Here is an 18,725-nt window from a genome sequence, read left to right as displayed (position 1 = left end):
TACCTTTAGATTCCAATAGCTTGATTAATGAAACTGACTCTCAAGAACGATCCCATTTGAGCCCTAGTGTACACCTAGTCACAGCCACAAATTAGTATCATCAACAAACTTCAATTCCAAAACCTAGCCTCGGGACTAATCCCGAGCCCTCGGGAAGCCCTAATTCCACCAAACGGGGTAGTGGAATCAAACCTCGAGCCCCCGGGCGAAAACTCTAAGAAATAACCCAAAAACCATCTTCTGGAAACAGGGTAGCGCTACAGTGCCACAAAGAGGGCGTTATAGCACTACAAACAGAGCCAACAGGTGCCCAAACACCCAAGCCTAGCGCTGTAGCGCCCAAAGGCTAGCGCTACAGCGCTAGTTACAGCACCAAAATACCCTCTGTGTTCTTCTTCGATTTTCCTCGAACCAAAACTCCGCCAAACTTCAACCATACTCCAAGATGAACCTACCATCATCTATAACTCACCCCACATAACCCAACAACCTCAATTCTAACCACATGCATCATCAAACAAAGAAAACAAGCATTGAATCCAAAATTCTAAAACTCAGCCAAAAACTCAGAAATTACCCCGGAACTCACATGAGCAAGGATAGAATTTCTTACCTTTGATGGGGAAACGACCCTAGGTTATCCTCCACACCTTCTCAGCTTTCAACTCTCAAATCCTCAGGCTTAATTCCCTAAAATTCCCATCCAAAACTCAGTTCAGAAATCTATTTCAACACAAAACCATAAACTCAAGAACAACCTTGAAACTTACCTTAATTGGGTGAGTAACTTTTGCTAATCCTCAAGCTTTATCAAGAGCCCTAGCCCCAAGCTCCAGCCCAAATTCTCCCTGAGTTACAGCTCCAAAATTCCTTAAGAAATGAAGAAGAAATCCTAAACCGAGAGAGAGAAAAAAGACTTTTGTTTTTCCTTCTTTCTTCCCTTCTTTCCTTTTCTTTCAGGTTCCTTTAGTTTCTAAACATTCCACTAAGTCATAAAGCAGATTGATACTTATCTCTATTTTAAACCAAATGACCAATTTGCCCTCCCATTTAAATCAATAGCCTTTAATCCTTTAAAGGGCATTTTGGTCATTTGTTCCCAATTCCTGCTAATTCCTCGAGTGTCTCTAATACTTACCACTTACATCTCGACACCTAACTAATCACCAATTATATTCCTCAATATCAAACATCCTTGAATATAAATCCTAAATTCCCAGAAATACCCCCAGACTTACCCCGAGTCAGGTATAAATTCCCACCGTGATTTTTTCGCTAAACCACTCACTAGGATCGCCTCGAGTCTCAAGCTGCGAATATATCCACATAATAATGTGGTCTCAACAATTGATTACAAATATTTACATTTATGCCTTCAACGGGCCAAAATTACGAATATGCCTTTATAACCTAATCAGGGCCTACATACATACTAGTACACATAGTCATGCATCACATATATCCAAATAATCATATAAGCATGCTTATCACATAATCATGCATTTAATCATTTAAATTACACACAATCTAGTTATGCCCTCCCGACACACTAATCAAGGCCCTTAAGCCTTATTAGTAATTATAGGTCGTTACAGTTAGGGTTCAAGTGGCTGGAGGAACTCGGTTATTCCCCGTTCCTGTAGACACCTCCATAGTTAGATTGTCAGTAGCCTCAGGTCGAGTATTTCTCCTAGGGCGTTCATCACTAGGATTTGTTCTGGGCCTCGGCTGAGCCTGTTGGGCCACTCGCTCACCCCTCCTGGCGTCCGTGCTCCCTCGGGGACTTCCTCTTGGCCTTCGGGGTGGTGCCTGGACAGTAGCCTGTCTGGCCAACTCTTCGTTGCACCTTGTAGCTTCTGCCAATTGTTGGTGCAGTTGGTGATTCTCCAGTTCAACAATAGGAATGTATCTCTCTGGATTATAGTAGAGATCCTCGCTAGGCCTGGGATCAGACAATCCCTGGGAATCAGAGGAAGCATTCCCTTCCTCTGGGCCTTGGTCAGCCATGGGATGCTTCCTAGGTCGACGCGGGTAATCTTCAGTGCGCGGAGTTTGTTCCTCCGGTATTTGGGGCAATGGTTGCCCACCAGTACTGGGGTTGTTCGTGGCAGCCATTGGTAATTCAGGAGGTTTCTAACGACTTGCTTAATGCTCTCAATGAAAGCACCAAACTGTTGATGCCATTTTTCATCACCTTGAATATGAAAAGCACTAAACACTGAATTAAGAAAATAAATAAGAACAATCAGAATATTCCGTGGTTCAAGAGTTAAAATCTGCCTAGTCCATGAGTCAGATTATTGACTGGTGATCTTCTCGTAGAGCTTTTACAAAGCAATTTAGTAGAGTGTTCTTAGTACCAAATTGTGTGTATCCACAAATGAAAATTTTCAGTCTATTTATAGACTGGTTAACCAAATATCTTCCCTTTTATTTCGAGAAGTTACAATTCAAATTTGAAATAATACAAATAAATGCATTAATTACATAATTTCCCATGATAATCAGGATTTATTATCAGATTACAACAAATCCCCAAGAAATAAGGATTTCCTAACAACAACCACGTTCAAACTGGACTATCAACTCTGAACATACTTTCGAGATCAACCAATATCACGAGCTTGCCATCCTGGTTAGCGTCATCCTTAGCCAGCAATTTCATCGAGCCTAACCCTCTGAGATCAACCTTTCAAGCTTGTAATGATGGTTTGAAATGCTCTCATATACTTCGGAGAAGATCCACCCTTTCGAGCTTGATGCTTATGCTTAAACCATCTTAGCTGGTGATTGGTGGCCAATATGAAGAAATAAAAAAACATGTTAATTTATACAAGTGCTGAGCCCATAAAATTTTCGAGCTTACACTTTACAAGCCTACATTTTGAGACTCTTTTATGTCGATTTCAAAATTTGGGTGTAACAAGTAATATAGCTCCCACTTTTCCTCTACTTTTCTCTCTGTTTCCCAACTATTATGATATCAGTCGCTACAAAAGAAAGAACTCTCAAAGCTTAATTCTCGACTCCATTAATGGCAAATATTAAAACAAGGAACTCCTCCTTCGATGAAGCTGATGATTCGGGCATTCGTGAACTCACTGTCAATGGCGATAATCCCTTCGTCGCTCCTCCAGCTCCGATCGTTGAGAAGATCGATCGTCCTGCTCATGAGGATGTTTCCAGTCCTTTCTTCCTAAGTACAGGAGATATATCATCCCAGCCTAGTCTTGTTCTCCTCACCCCTCACTGGCCCTAATTACCAGTGTTGGAAAATATCCATTTCAATGGGGTTGGCAGCCAAGAACAAGATGGATTTTATTAACGGATCTTTCTCTCATCCTTCTCCAACAAATCCATTCTTCAATTCCTAGACCCGTTGTAATAATATGGTAATGTCTTGGCTCATTCATTATGTTTCTATTTACACAGCTCAAAGTATCATGCTTCTTGATAGGGCTATTAACATGTGGAATGATCTTGCTGAGCACTTCAATTAGGGCAATGGCCCAAGAATTTTTTAATTGAATACTCACCTTCTCAATCTCAAACAAGGAGACCACTCTGTGAATAGATATTTCACCAAGATCAAATCCTTTTTGGATGAGCTCAAAGAATTCCAACCCATGACCAATTGCACATGTGGAGCCATGAAGAAATTGCTTGAGTTCTATAATCAAGAACAAGTCCTACAATTTCTCACTAGTTTGAACGATTCCTGTCCCTTAGTGAGAGCTCAAATCTTGTTAAATGACTTGCTGCCCTCCATTTCAAAAGTTTTTTCCATGATCATTCAAGAAGAGCGCCAACATACCCTTGGTGACACATATCCCATCAAATCTGTTGTGCAACCACCAATTCATCCAGCTTCTCTGAACAAATGGCAACGCCCCTCTTATTCTCATTGTCTAAAGTCTGGCCATCTCGTTGACAAATGAATTTTCTCAATGGCATTCCCCTTGGGATTGAGAGAGAAGCCTCACTTGCTTTAAGGGTAAGTGGGAGATTGTTAGGGTTAGTTCCCTAAAAGCATGTGTGGAGACAATTTTATTAAATTAAATAAAAGTACAATTTTACTATATTTGATTATTGTAATTATTTTTTGAATAATTTATACATAAATATCAAAAAATTCTATATTCATTTATGAGAATATGATCTTGTATGTGTATGAGAGAATTAATATCATATATAATGAATAAAATAGTCAGTAACATATTAAAGTACGTAATATTTAATCAATGGTTGCTAGTATTGTTTACTAAGCATATATATGAATACAAGTAATCTATATTTGGCTTACTGATGTGTATAGATCTCTTAGTAAATGTACTTTATATAATTACGATTATATATGACAAGACCCATGTGAATTAACTTATTTATATAAACTTACCGTTTTCCATAAAGATTTAATTCATATCTAAAATGATGATCATTTGTAGATCATTCTAAATCCTAAGTGGTCGTGAACTCATGTTCATGTCTATTTTTGATTCATTCGTTAAGGTCTCTTAATATAATGAGGCTAGTGACTTTTCTTTTGGAGATTCAATAACTTGTATTGCTAGGAACATGATTTTACAATAATGGGATAAAAGCTTTCCTAATGGATCAAATGTTGGTTCTCCTAAGGGTTATTTGCGGAACTGAATAGTTATTGAGCTCAAATCTATAATACGATTATAGATTAATTATTCACTAGTGAATTAATGGTACTTTAGGAACAAGAGGTAATTAGAGGGGTAAAACGGTACAATTTGACCAGCTCTAATTAACAAACCAATAATTGGATGACAGAATTACATGTATTGATTATATCAATGGGCTGGAAGAAATAACTCTGTAAATATAATTTTATAATTACTAAGAGTGCAATTCCATATTTATAGTGAAGTAATAATGGAATTAATAAATAAGGTTATTTAATTAAATAGTTTAATTAATAGTCTGATTTATAGAAACTTAGTATTATAGGTCAATGGTCCCCGAGTCGCTTTTGTACTATAGTGTCAAGGGTAAAGATGTTACAAGCAAGATTAATGGAGAAAATGATGTTAGGCTTCAAAATTTCTTAATCAAATTCATGTCTTATGAAAAACTAGAGATAATAAACTATTACATCTCTCATTCAAAATCTGATTAGTTAGGAAATTTTATTTAATTATTATTTTAATAAAATTAAAATGACAATTTATAAATTAAACGAATTAACCATATTTTAACATATTGAATTTAAACAATTCAAATTCAAATCTCAAGCACGCGATAACTACAATGTGGCGCAACACGATTAGTAACGTATGACACCCTATGATGCTCCCTAATTTTCTCATTTGTTTATTTTATTAAAATAAGACAATTTATTTATTTACTTAAAATAATATAAATATTATTTCAAAATAAATATCAGTTAATTCAAAATTAACCTTATCTTATATTATCATATTTAAATAATTATTTTATACTAAGATAATATTAAACTCTATCATAATATTAATACAAATATGATTAATATTAATTTTAACTAATATGTAGTTTTTCAAATAAAAACTAATTAGTCAAATAATTAACTAATTACATATAATTAACTCATAATTATCACTTAGTCCTGGAAAATTAATTCATTTGCAATTTAGTCATTTTCTCAATTAATCTTGCCTATGACACATTTACCCTTGACAGTGTATTACAGAAGTGACTCTGGGACCATGGACCTATAATACTATGATTCAATGAACTAGACTATTAATTAAACTCTTTAATTAAATAATCTTATTTATTAATTTCATTATTACTCCACTATACATAGAGAATTGCACTATTAGTAATTATAGAATTATATTTACTATGTTATTTCTTGCAGTCCATTGATATAATCAATACATATAGTTATGTTCTCTAATTATCGATTCGTTAATTAGAGCTGGTCTAAGTTTACCGTCTTACCCTTATAATTACCTCTTGTTCCTAAAGTATCATTAATTATCTAGTGAATAATTAATCTATAATTATATTATTGATTTGAGCTCAATAACTATTCAGTTCCAGAATTAACCCTTAAGGGAACCATTATTCGATCTGTTAGGAAAGCTTGTAAAATCATTACTGTAAAATCCATTTGGATTCCATTATTGTAAAATCATGTTTCCAGTCATTCAAGTTATTGAATCTCCAAAACAAAATACATTAGCCTCATTACATTAAGAGACCTTAACTAATAAATCTAAACATCTGATAGACATGAACATGAGTTCACGACCACTCATGATTTAAATTGATCTACAAATGGTCATCATTTTATATATGAATTAAATCTTTATGGAAAACAGTAAATTTATATAAAGAAATTAATTCACATCGGTCCTGTCATATATAATCTTAATTATATAAATAAAATTTATTAAGATATCTATTCACATTGGTAATCTGAATCTAGATTACTTACATCCATCTATATGCTTAGTAAACCGTACTAGCAGCCATTGATTAAACATTCATTTCTCTAATATGTTGCTGACTATTTTATCATTATATATGATCTTAATTCTCTTGTACGCATACAAGATCATATTCTCATAAATGAATATGAAATTTTCTTATATTTATGTATAAACTATTCAACCAATAATTACGATAATCAAATATAATAAAATTGTACTTTTATTTAATTCAATAGAATTATCTGTACAAATGGTTTTAGGGCACTAACTACAACAACCTACACCACCGACTGAGCAGCAAACTTTTTTTGTTTTTAATTTGTCTCGTAACATTATCTCTACTTTGTCTAAACACTAGTTTATTGATAGTGGGGCAACTCATCATGTAACATCCCAAATTCGCTAATAAGGCTTAATGCATTGATTAGTGGGTCGGGAGGACATAAACGGATATTATGTGCATTATATGATTATATGAATTATGTAAGTTATATTATGATATGACTATTGTAGCATGTTTAGGTGTATTAAATATGCATGTGGGCCCGTTTCTTATTAGAAGGGTATTTTTGTAATTTTGACCTATTGAAAGTATATTTGTAAATATATATGTATTTTGTGATTTAGACCACATTATTATGTAGATATTTTTGAGTTATTCGACACGAGACGATCCTAGTGAGCAAATTAACGGAAAATTCACAACGGGGTTAAATACCCAGCTCGGGGTGAGCCTAGGGGTATTTTGGTTATATTGCACATTACTGAGATTTATTGGGTAATGGGAATTATTTGGTGGTTACTAGGGAATATTGGAATTAATTGGGAAATATGGTGTTAATTAAGGATTAGTGGCAAATGGTGGCAAAGTACCATTTTGTCCTTGAGGGCATTAAAGAGCTAAGGTTTGGGCAAGGGGCATTTTGGTCTTTTTCCTAGCCTTGGATTGACTTAGTCAAGTGAAAGCCTTCCGAAATTAGACAACAAACACTAAAAAAATCTCTTTCTCTCTCTCTCTCTCTCTCTTAGCTTGGTTTGGGGTTCTTGGAATTTTGAGAAGAAAGGTTTGGAATTGGCATGATTGGAGGAGCTTAGAGATGGGAATTTTTTTAAGGTTTAGCTTAAGGTTGTAATTACTCAATTGAGGTAAGAGTTTTACTCTGTTTTTGGTGAATTTCTGGTTTGGTTTAAGTGTTCTTGAGTTTTGAGCTCAAGGTTTGGATTTTGAGTTGTGGTGAAGTTTTGGCTTGGTTCTTGATGTTAATATGATGTGTTGTGGAGAGTCTAAGACTCAATTTTGGCTTGGGTATAATTTTGTGGTGAGTTTTTTGTGGTTTGGGCTCAGAGAAAATGCAGGAATTTTGGGTTCGCGAGGTTGCGTCACATCGCTATTCTTGGAGCGCTGTGACCCGCAAGAACTCAGAGGTGCTCAGATTCTTCTGAACTGCCGCAGCGCCGCGGTGCTTGGTTGGCTGCGCCGCCGCGTGTGTCTTGTGCCTTTGTGGTTTGGGGCTCTCTACCTAGAGGCACGTCGCAGTTCTTCAAGGGCGGGCCGTGACTCTAATTGGGGAAAAGGGCCAAATGAGGTTTTGAGTTGTGGGAACTCAAACCTAAGGGATCGGGAATGGTTCTACTACCCGATTTAGTAGAATTCAAGGTCCCGGAGGCTATGTTTCAATCCAGAAGGCTTTATTTGCTTGTTATTAATGGTTATGCATTATTATGGTTGTGAGTAGGGTTCACCGATTGGCTCAGGAGGAAAAGGGTCATGCTCAAGGTCGTGATACGTGTCTCGTTAAGGACCTAAGGAAAGAAAACTGCACCTATTCTGTGGTTAGGGCTTAAGCATGTCTGTGATAAATGATTTATGCTTGTATGTATAATCTAATTGAAAGGCTTGACTTATGAGTCAAGGATGACAATAGCTCGCTGAGCGCAGACTGGTATGGTTAGGTCTATCCAGGAGCGTGACATACGCTTGAACGACCTTATGGTCACTTGGAAAATGAAGCGCCGAGTACGCTTGACTAGCCTTATGACTAGTTATCAGTAAACATGGCTACAGTCACTTGTTTGACTCTATAGTCACTTAGCTGGATTGAATGCATGCATGAATAGAGTTATTACTGCTAGGCATGCCAGATAAGATTATGAAATATGTTATTAACTGCTTATGAACATGTCTATGTTTTCTTGCTGAGCCTTGACTCATGGGTGCTATATGGTGAAGGTAAGGGAAATGAGAAATTGGACCAGCCATGAGTTGGAGAGCTTTGGTGGCGACGTGTACATATGCATCCTGCTCGTCCGCCATGACTGGGGATTCAAAGAGGAACTAGGGTCAGACCCTAATTTTGCCGCTTAGGCCGGCATGTTTTGTATTCACCTTTTTTGAGTTGTAAATAACTTTTTAAATGTTTATTTTTGAATCCCATGTACGAACTTAAACTTTTTCATGAAAGTAAATATTCCTTGGACCAAAATTTTTAAACCTAACTCGTTAATACTTCTAGTTACACGTTTACGTCCAAATAACTTGATTAGCGAGTCTAGCACTATTTAAAATCCACAGTGTAACGGTCTTGACTATCCAGGGTGTTACACATCACATGCCATGATCTTGCTTATTTCACATAAATTAACAACTCTTTGTTTGCAAAACATGTTGTGTTACCTATTGGAGTGCATGATAAAATAGAAAAAAATTGGAACTATTGTTATTAATAAGCATATTACTTTAACTGATTTTCTTTTTGTACCACACTTCAAATTTAATCTTCTATCCGTGAATGCTTTTCTTAACAACTCATTCTATACCATGTCCTTTTCTACTGCATCTTGTATTATATAGGAACAATCAATAAAACTAAAGATTGAGACTGCTAAAAGACATGGCAACTTATATGTTCTTCATCATGATTTTTTTTTCTATTCCCTGTAATCAATTGACTGTATCTTGTACTTTTTTTTTTCTGATGTAAACCTATGGCATAGACACCTAGGCCATCCATCTTTGTTCATCACCAATAAGATCAATAAAAAACTTCATTTTTCTTTCAACAATTCTAATTGTACTCATTGCTCCACATGCCATTTTGCTAAGAAAAAAAAAACTTCATTTCATCTGTCATAATAACTTTACTACTGGTTTGTTTGATTTAATTCACATTGATATATAAGGTCCATTCTACATAATCAATGTTGAATGTTATAAATATTTATTGAATATTGTGGATGATAAGTCCATATTCACTTGGACATTCATGCTTAAAGCAAAGTCTGATGTTCAAGACATTATTCCAGCCTTCTTTTTGTTATGATTGGTTACACACATAGTGAAATTGGTTAGGCATGAAGATGTGCAAAAACAAAAACGATTTCACTAAAGTCAACAACTATAAGTTAACTTTTGGTATAGACATTTATAAATAATCTTTTTAGGTCCAAAGTGTTTCTTTGGAGTATATAAGAGTACCAAAAAAATTTGGGAGCATTTGGAGATGTTTTGAGACAAGTTTTGGAGAGCTAGGTTAGTTAGACCTACGTTGCATCACCTCTGGGAGACGACGCATCGCCTGGGTATAGGCGATGTGTTTCCTTGGTGATCCGTATAGGACCATACAGTGACGTGTTTTTTGCTTCATAATTCAAATTAAAATGCTCTAATCTCATTGGTTTAGTCTAATGAGGGTTCCTATACTATGTAAATGGGTCATTTGAGTTAATTGATGAATTGATCACTCTCCTCTCTATCTCTCTCTAAAAACCTTTCTCCATCTCTCTCTCTCTGTCTCTAGATTCCAAGATTACTAGTTTTCTCTAAGATCTTCATCAAGAAAGCTTGACTTGCATGAAGATTCAAGGCTTGTGAATCCCAATCTCATTCCATTATAGTAGCTTCAAGCAATCTCCAGGGGGAGACTAGAAATATAAATTTTTGGACAATAAATCTTCATTTGTGTCAAGCCTTTGTTACATTTTGTGGTTCACATAAAATCATAGACTTGTGATTTTATGTATCAAGCTTCTTCAACACCAAATGTCAATTCTACCACTTGTTTTATATGTCTTATGATATTTGTATTATTCTTCCATTAGAGTATAGATTATCATCATTTGATTCTCTGAGTTGTAATTTATAAAACTTGGTTTATAGCCTCAAATCCCAACATTTTTCCCTTATTAATACTAAATTTCAAATCCATATCAAAGCTGCAAGATCAGATAATGTTAGAGAATTAAATCTCACTTCCTTTTTTGCTAGCAAATTCATTATCCAGTATCACTCATGTGTTGATAGACCTCAAAAAAATTCAGTTGTTGAGAAAAAATACCAACACATTTTAAACGTTGCTAGAGCTTTATCTTTCCAATCGCACTTACCTCTTATTTATTGGAGCTATGTTATTCACACAACAACTTATTTGATCAATCGAACTCCATCAATGTTTTTTTAAAGGCAAAACCCAGTTTTAAATTCTTTACAACAAATAACCATTTTATGAACATTTTAGAAGTTTTGGATGCCTTGAATATGCATCTACCGATCTAGAGCTTGTGTTTTCATAGGATATCTTGATGGCATGAAAGCATACCGACTACTTGATATCAAAATTAATCAAATACTCAATTCAAGAGACACTTTATTTCATGAGCATATCTTTCCATTTCAAAACATTCTTACAACAGAGATAATTAATTCTTTTTTCCCCAAACTATGTTCCCACATCAATAATTTTTAAAACCAACACAAACTTCCTCTGCAACTTTTCCTACTGCCATTCCAACCGTAACATTCAAACTGGCCATTCCTACTGATGTTCGAAATTTCAAAAACAATGCAGCTCTTCCTGCTGCCATTCATAAGAATATACAATCCATTTCTCTAAATGATATTCAACAAAACAATAATGTTCAAACAAAGTCTGGCAGGATTGTTCAAAAACCAAAGCACCTAGATCAATTTTATGTTATTATGTCATGGTGCCTGCTTCTAATTCTATTTAAATATCAAATTATATTAACTATTCAAAGCTATCATCTACATTTAGGGCAGCTGTTCTTAATACTAACATTATCTCAGAGCCACAAACTTTCAAAGTGGCTTCCAAATACATTGAATGGCAACAAGCTATGCTAAGTGAGATCAATGCTTTAGAAACCAATAAAACTTGGACTATTACTTCTCTTCCACAAGACCAACATACTATTGGCAGTAAGTGGGTATACAAAATAAAATACAAGTCAAATGGGGATATTGATAGGTGTAAAGCATGTCTTGTTGCTAAGGGATTCTCCCAACAACAAGGGGTCGATTATACTGAAACTTATGCTTGGTTGCTAAGTTCACCACACTTAAACTCTCTTAGCCTTTGCTGCCATTAAAAATTGGAGTCTTTATCAAATGGATATCAACAATGCATTTCTACATGGAGACTTGCATGAAGATATATATGAAATTACCCCAAGGCTATAAACCAAATGCCAAGTTACTCAAAAATCTAGTTTGGAAACTCCAAAAGAGTTTATATGGCTTAAAACAAGCATCTAGGCAATGGTATGTCAAACTAAGCTCAACTTTGATTCAAGATGACTTTAAACAATTTGCTTCTGATCATTCTTTATTCATTCATAGAGCTTCTTACACTTTTTTTAGTTATCTTAGTTTATGTTGATGACATTATAATAGCTAGCAATAATGACCAAGATATTTCTCAGTTAAAAACCACTCTAGACAGCCGCTTTAAGCTCAAAGATTTAGGTCATTTACTGTAATGTCCCAAATTCCCTAATAAGGCTTAGTGCCTTGATTAGGGGGTCAGGAGGGTAATAATTGATTTAATTGCATTATTATGTGAGTTATATTATAATATAACTGTATTTTCATGTTTAGGTGTATTAATCATGCATGTGACCCGTTTCTTATTAGAAGGATATTTTTGTAATTTTTGCTTGTTAAAAGCATATTTGAATATATATATATATATGTTATATGATTGAGACCACATTATTATGTTGATATATTTGGGTTATTCGGCACAAGGCGATCCTACGGAGCAAGTTAGCGATTTAATCATAACAGGGTCAAATAACCGGCTCGGGGTGAGCCTATGGGTATTTTGGTAATTTATCACAATACCAGGATTTATCGGGTAATGGAAAATTATTTAGTAACTATCTGAGGATATTGGAAGTAACAAGAATTATGAGACATTAATAATGATTAACGAGGAAAAATGGCAAATGACGGATTTGCCCTTGTGATCATTAGAGCGTAACTAATGGGCTAAGGGGCATTTCAGACTTTTTATGTCTAAGGGGTGGCTTAGTTAGCTGGTAACCTCAGAACCTAGTAAAACAAAAGACTTAGAATCTCAATCAGCTCTCTCTCTCTCTCTCTCTCTCTCTCTCCATATGTTTCTCGTCGTCTCTCCATTTGGTTTGGAATTATTGAAGAAACTAGTGGAATTTGAAGCTTGGATTGAAAGCTTGAGTTATGGTTGGATTATCTGCAGCTAGGAGGACATAATTCACCACTGAGGTAAGGTTGTAAACCGTGTTTTGATTCAAGTTTGTTATGCTTTAAGGGTGTTCTTGAGCTTTGAAGCTCAAGACGTGGGTTTTGAATTTTGGTGGGGATTTTATCAAGTTTAAGGTTGGGTTTTGATGGTTTGAATGTATTGATGATGTTCTGGGGCTGAACTATGAGTATGGGATGTGTTTGGGGGTGGATTTTGGTGGTTTGAATTCGGAGAACACGCAGGTGTAAAACCCAGAATTTCTAGGTTTGCAGGGTAGCACCCCTGCCCTTGTGGTTGGGCGCCCCTGCGCTATGCAGAGGAGGACTTAGGGCGCCCTTGCCCTTGTGTTGGGCGCCCCTATGCTATGTAAGGGAAGTGCTAGGGGGTTCTCTGACTTGGTTGGGTCCCCCTACCCTATCCTTGGGCACCCCTGCCCTATACAAACTTCAGCAAGCCCCATTTTTAGTGCATAGGAAGGCTTTGGGGGCTCGAGGGATGGTTCCACCACCCCGTTGGGTGGGATTGGAAGTCTCGGGAGCACGGGAGTGGTCCTAGAGTTTGTTTTTGGGATTGAATCTTAATGAGGTTATTATTTATGGTTGTGACTAGGTTACTGTTAGGGCTCAGGGCAGGATCGTGCTCGAAGGTCATTTTATCTATCCGGTGCTTGGACCAAAGGTTAAAAACTGCACCCAATACGTGATATATGTCATTAGGGCTTGGCCCGGTTGTGAGATATAGTTGTGGTTAAGGCTCAAGCCCCCGTTAATGAGCATGATTATGATTATGCATGTAATTGTTTGTTTAAGCATGCTTGAATTCTCCGATCTGGATAAATGTTATATAATGTATGTATGCTTGCGGTATCTGATTGAGAAAGGCTTGACTTATAAGTCAAGAACGGCAATAACGCTGAGCTCTGATCGAAAGCATTGACTTATAAGTCAAGGACGGAAATAGCGCGCTGAGCGCTGGTCAATATGGTTAGGCCTAATCAGGAGTGTTTTATACGCTAGTTCGACCTAGTGGTCTTGGAAAAATAAAACGCCAGGTACGCTGGGCCAGCTCCAAGGCTGGTTATACAGAGGATAGGGCAATGAACCTCGGGGTGACTTATTAGTCCCATATCCTAGGGCACATGGCCCCTCATATGATTTATTATTAATCTATTTAGGGCAGCGGGACCCCTGTGTGACAGTGTAGTCACTTATTTGCATAGAGTGCATGAATGAGTAAGGTTATTATTGCTAGGCATGCTTATCATGATTCTGTAATATGTTATTAACTGTTTATGAGCATGTTTAAGTTTTCTTGTTGAGCCTTGGCTCACGGGTGCTACGTGGTGTAGGTAAGGGGAAAGGGAAGCTTGACCAGCCATGAGTTGGAGAGCTTCGATGGTGACCTGTACATATGCGACTGCTCGACCACCATGGTCGGGGTTTCTGAGAGGAACTAGAGTCAAACCCTATTTTGCCGCTTTGGTTGGCTATTTGTAACTTTTGAGTTGCAATTACCCTTTTGGAACTGTAAACGACTTTGTAAATATTTATTATGGGATCCCATGTATGAACTTAACGTTTTAATAAAATGACTAATTCTTCTGTCCAAAATTTTTAACCCTAAGCTGTTAATCATGTTTAGCTGCACGTTTATTGCCAAATGACTCGATTATTGAGTCTAGCAGTTTTTAAATACACAGTGTAACGGTCTTGGCTATCCAGGGTGCTACATTTGCACTTCTTTCTTGGCCTACAAATTGGGCGCACCTTTAAAGGCATCTTAGTCTCTCATCGCCCTTTTACTCTACAACTACTTACTGACCTTGGTTATCTTAGAACAAAACCAACCAATACTCCAATGGAATCAAATTTGCAACTTAGCAAGGATGAAGGTGAAATACTTTCAGATTCTACCACTTACCGAAGCATCATTGGAAATCTTATCCATCTTACAATGACAAAACCTGATATTTTATATGTTGTTAGTAGACTCAGCCAATATCTTCAATCTTCTCGGCTACAACATCTCCAAGCAGCACATCGCGTACTGCAATACTTAAAAGGCACCTCAGGATAAGTGTTAGGAAAATATATATTTGCGTCAATGGAAATGGTAAGAAAATACAACTCTAGAAAAAATATTACAAATAAATATTGATTGATTAAATAAAGTTACAACTCTATGCAAAATTACAAGTAAATATAGAGAAAGAAGTAGAAGATGATAGAATATAGAAAATACAACTCTTTGACAAAAAGATACAAATAAACTTGAGATAGTAAAATGAAAGGTGTAGATGAGATTACAACTCTAAAACAAATGATACAAATAAAAGAGAAAAGAAGAATAATAGGAGAAATGAAAAGCAAAAGAACAAAAGAATAAGAACAAGAACAATCAACAAAGAACTCTGACTCACATAACCAAAGTGAAGAGTGTTGGGGATCACCAACTTGAACAAGGTTTGAAACCTTTGTCCAAAAGCTTATTTCCCCCTAACTCAAGCATTAAGGGATCTCTCACAGATTTTGGAAATGTTTTCTGGAATAATCAAGCCTCAAGGTGTTTCTAGGCAAGTGCTCTAGTGGATAGAAAAGTTATGTCTTTAAAGTGAGCAATAGGCTCCTATTTATAGAGTTTTGAGACACCCTTTGAATTTCAAATTCCACCAACCCCCATGGTTGTTACCAATGATTAATTGGATGTTTATGGAATTAAAATAGAGATTTGGGAGTTACTTGGCTGTTGGAACCGTTCAAAATTGGATAAAATCGAAGTTTGGAAAATGTTGTCAGCCGCTCAGGCCGCAGCCTGAAAAACATGGGCCGCGACCCACGATGTTTTTTGCTTCTTGGGCCGTGGCCTGAAAAACTCAGGCCGCGGCCCAATACGTTTTCTCAGCAACCAATTTTCCAAATTTGCCAAAACGTTCCAAATTCATTCCCACTTGATTTTGTAACTTCCATACACATTATGGGAGTTAAAATCACATCTCTAACAGCCATTTCACATATGGCTTTAAGAAATTCATCTCAATATTGTGTAACAACAAATCTACACAATAATGGGTAATATTTGGAAGTTACAAATTTGTGATTGAATTTGTAACACCAAATATGTTACATATTTGGATATTTAAAATATATCTAAATAATGTAACTCTCTATTATATGTTACAATATGTGACACACTTTGTCGCATTTATTTAATCTAAAACATTATATTATAAAATAATATAACATTCCCCCATTAGATTAAATAGTTATCTATTGTAACACTTATTTAATCAATCATTATATTTTAAAATATAACATATCCCCCACTTGATTAAATAAGAACTCTCTCTTATAGGAGTCATTGCATTGGTGCATAAAATAAAGTGTTTTTCAACTTAAACTTTACTATAGTGTAATTATCACAAATTTGAAAAAAATTTGGTTGCACTAGGCATTGAACCATCTTTTCATGATAACAAATCGGTGATAACACACACCATGGCGATGTTCACTTGAGACCTCTATGTCTCACTTTGCACCGTTAATGGCCATGTGCACTTTCCATTCAAGGACGTTCTTGATAATACTCCCAATTCTCATGAGAGGCGGCACCACCCCTAGGTCCATATAGGTAGAATTCTTACAGTATTTTGTTACCAAAAATACTTGTCTTCACAAGACTGAATTCTATTAAAAAACCTTTTGGTTTTAACCCTCAACTTGGTAACACACAAGTACTCAACATCTCAGATGGGACTTGTTTTGAGTACAACTAATATTCACTTGATTGATTTATTGTTACCTATTGAACTTAAAACTAGTGTTAAGATATGTTACCATCAATCGTGAATGTCTTTAGGGAGTTTAAGTCCCATCCCTTGAGATGATGCAGCCACTAAGTCTCTCGTTAGTGGCTTAGTGAAAGGATCCGCCAGATTTTCACTTGTTCTCACATAGGATATTGAGATGATTCCTTTTTGAATCAATTCTTTTACAAATCCATGTCTTAGACTAATGTGTCTAGACTTCCCATTATACACTCCGCTATATGCTCTAGCCAATGTCGCTTAGCTATCACAATGTATCGATATAGTGGATACGTTCTCTTTGATTAGGGATATCTCTACTAATAGATCCTTTAACCATGCGGCGTCTTTGCCTGTAGTAGCTAGAGCTATAAACTCTGCTTCCATAGTGGAATGAGATATACAGGTTTGTTTCTTGGAGCCCCAAAAGTTGCACCCCCACCAAGTGTAAATACCCAACCAGTTGTGGACAAGTTGTCCCCAAGATTGGATATCCAGCTTGCATCTGTATATCCTTCTAAGATTGAAGGAAGTTTGGAGTAATGAAGGCTTGGTCCTTTGGTTTTCTTGAGAAAACCTAGGACTCTTCCAATCGCCTTTCAGTGATCCACACTTGGATTACTTGTAAACCTACTAAGTTTACTCACCGCAAATGCTATATCAGGTCTAGTACATTGGGTAGCGTACATTAGACTCCCTATAGCACTAGCGTACTCCAATTGAGCCACCGCACTTCCGTCATTCTTCTCTAGTTTTAAACTATGATCGAATGGAGTATTGGCATCTTTAACCTTGAGATGGTTAAATTTGTTCAATACTTTCTCAACATAGTGGGCTTGCCCTAACGCAAAACCCCCACTATGTTTCTTTACTTTGATACCAAGTATGGTGTCAACTTCTCCAAGATCTTTCATCTTGAAGGTTGATGATAGAAACCTCTTCGTTTCTTCTATCCCTTTCATGCTATCACTTAGAATAAGCATGTCATCCACATATAAGCAAACAATGATCAGATATCTCTTACAAGTTTTGTAATACAAACACTTGTCTCCATTATTATGTCTAAACCCATTAGACATGATGACTTGATCAAATTTCTCATGCCATTGCTTATGAGCTTGTTTCAATCCATATAAGGATTTTACAAGTCTACATACTTTATGTTCATATTTTGGTAGGACAAACCCTTCGGGTTATTCCATATAGACCTCCTCATTGAGGTCACTATTAAGGAATTTCATTTTGACATCCATTTGATGAACATACAAGTTGTATATAGAAGCTAAAGCGAACAAAATTCTTATAGAAGTTGTTCTTACAACAGACGCATAGGTATCGAAATAATCGATACCCTCTTTTTGCCTAAACCCTTTAGCTACTAATCTAGCTTTAAAGGTTTGGATAGTGCCGTCAGTGTGGTATTTTCTCCTAAGTACCCACTTACACCCAATTGGCTTAGACCCCAGTGGGAGGTCTACCAATTCCCAAGTGTTGTTGGAAAGAATGGAATCCATCTCATCATTGATGGCTTTTTTCCAAAATGCACTATCTCTTGATTTCATAGGATCTCTATAAGTCTTAGGATCATCATCAACAAGAAGTACAATAGGAATTTTCCTAATGACTTCCTCTCTATTTCCTTCTACCATGTAGAATGAAATTCCTTGAGAATTTATCTCATCCACTACTAGACTTTTCTCCGTTTTAAGCCTTTGACTAGGTTCAAAGGGTTGCTTTACATTCTTTTGAGAATTCTCCTCTTGAGAATCATTTTTGGATGTGGAAGCTTGAGAATTATTTTGATATAACAAATTCTTCTTTAGAGATGTTGAAGCTTGAGAATTGTTGTCACATAACATGTTCTCAAAAAGTTCAACTTCTCTAGATTCAATCACAATATTAGAATCTAAGTCTAATAGCCTATAAGTTTTACTATTGTTGGCATAACCAACAAAAGCA

Source organism: Humulus lupulus, chromosome 1 (assembly GCF_963169125.1).
Source record: "Humulus lupulus chromosome 1, drHumLupu1.1, whole genome shotgun sequence".
In the NCBI taxonomy this organism is placed as follows: domain Eukaryota; kingdom Viridiplantae; phylum Streptophyta; class Magnoliopsida; order Rosales; family Cannabaceae; genus Humulus; species Humulus lupulus.
This window is presented reverse-complemented; position numbering follows the sequence as displayed.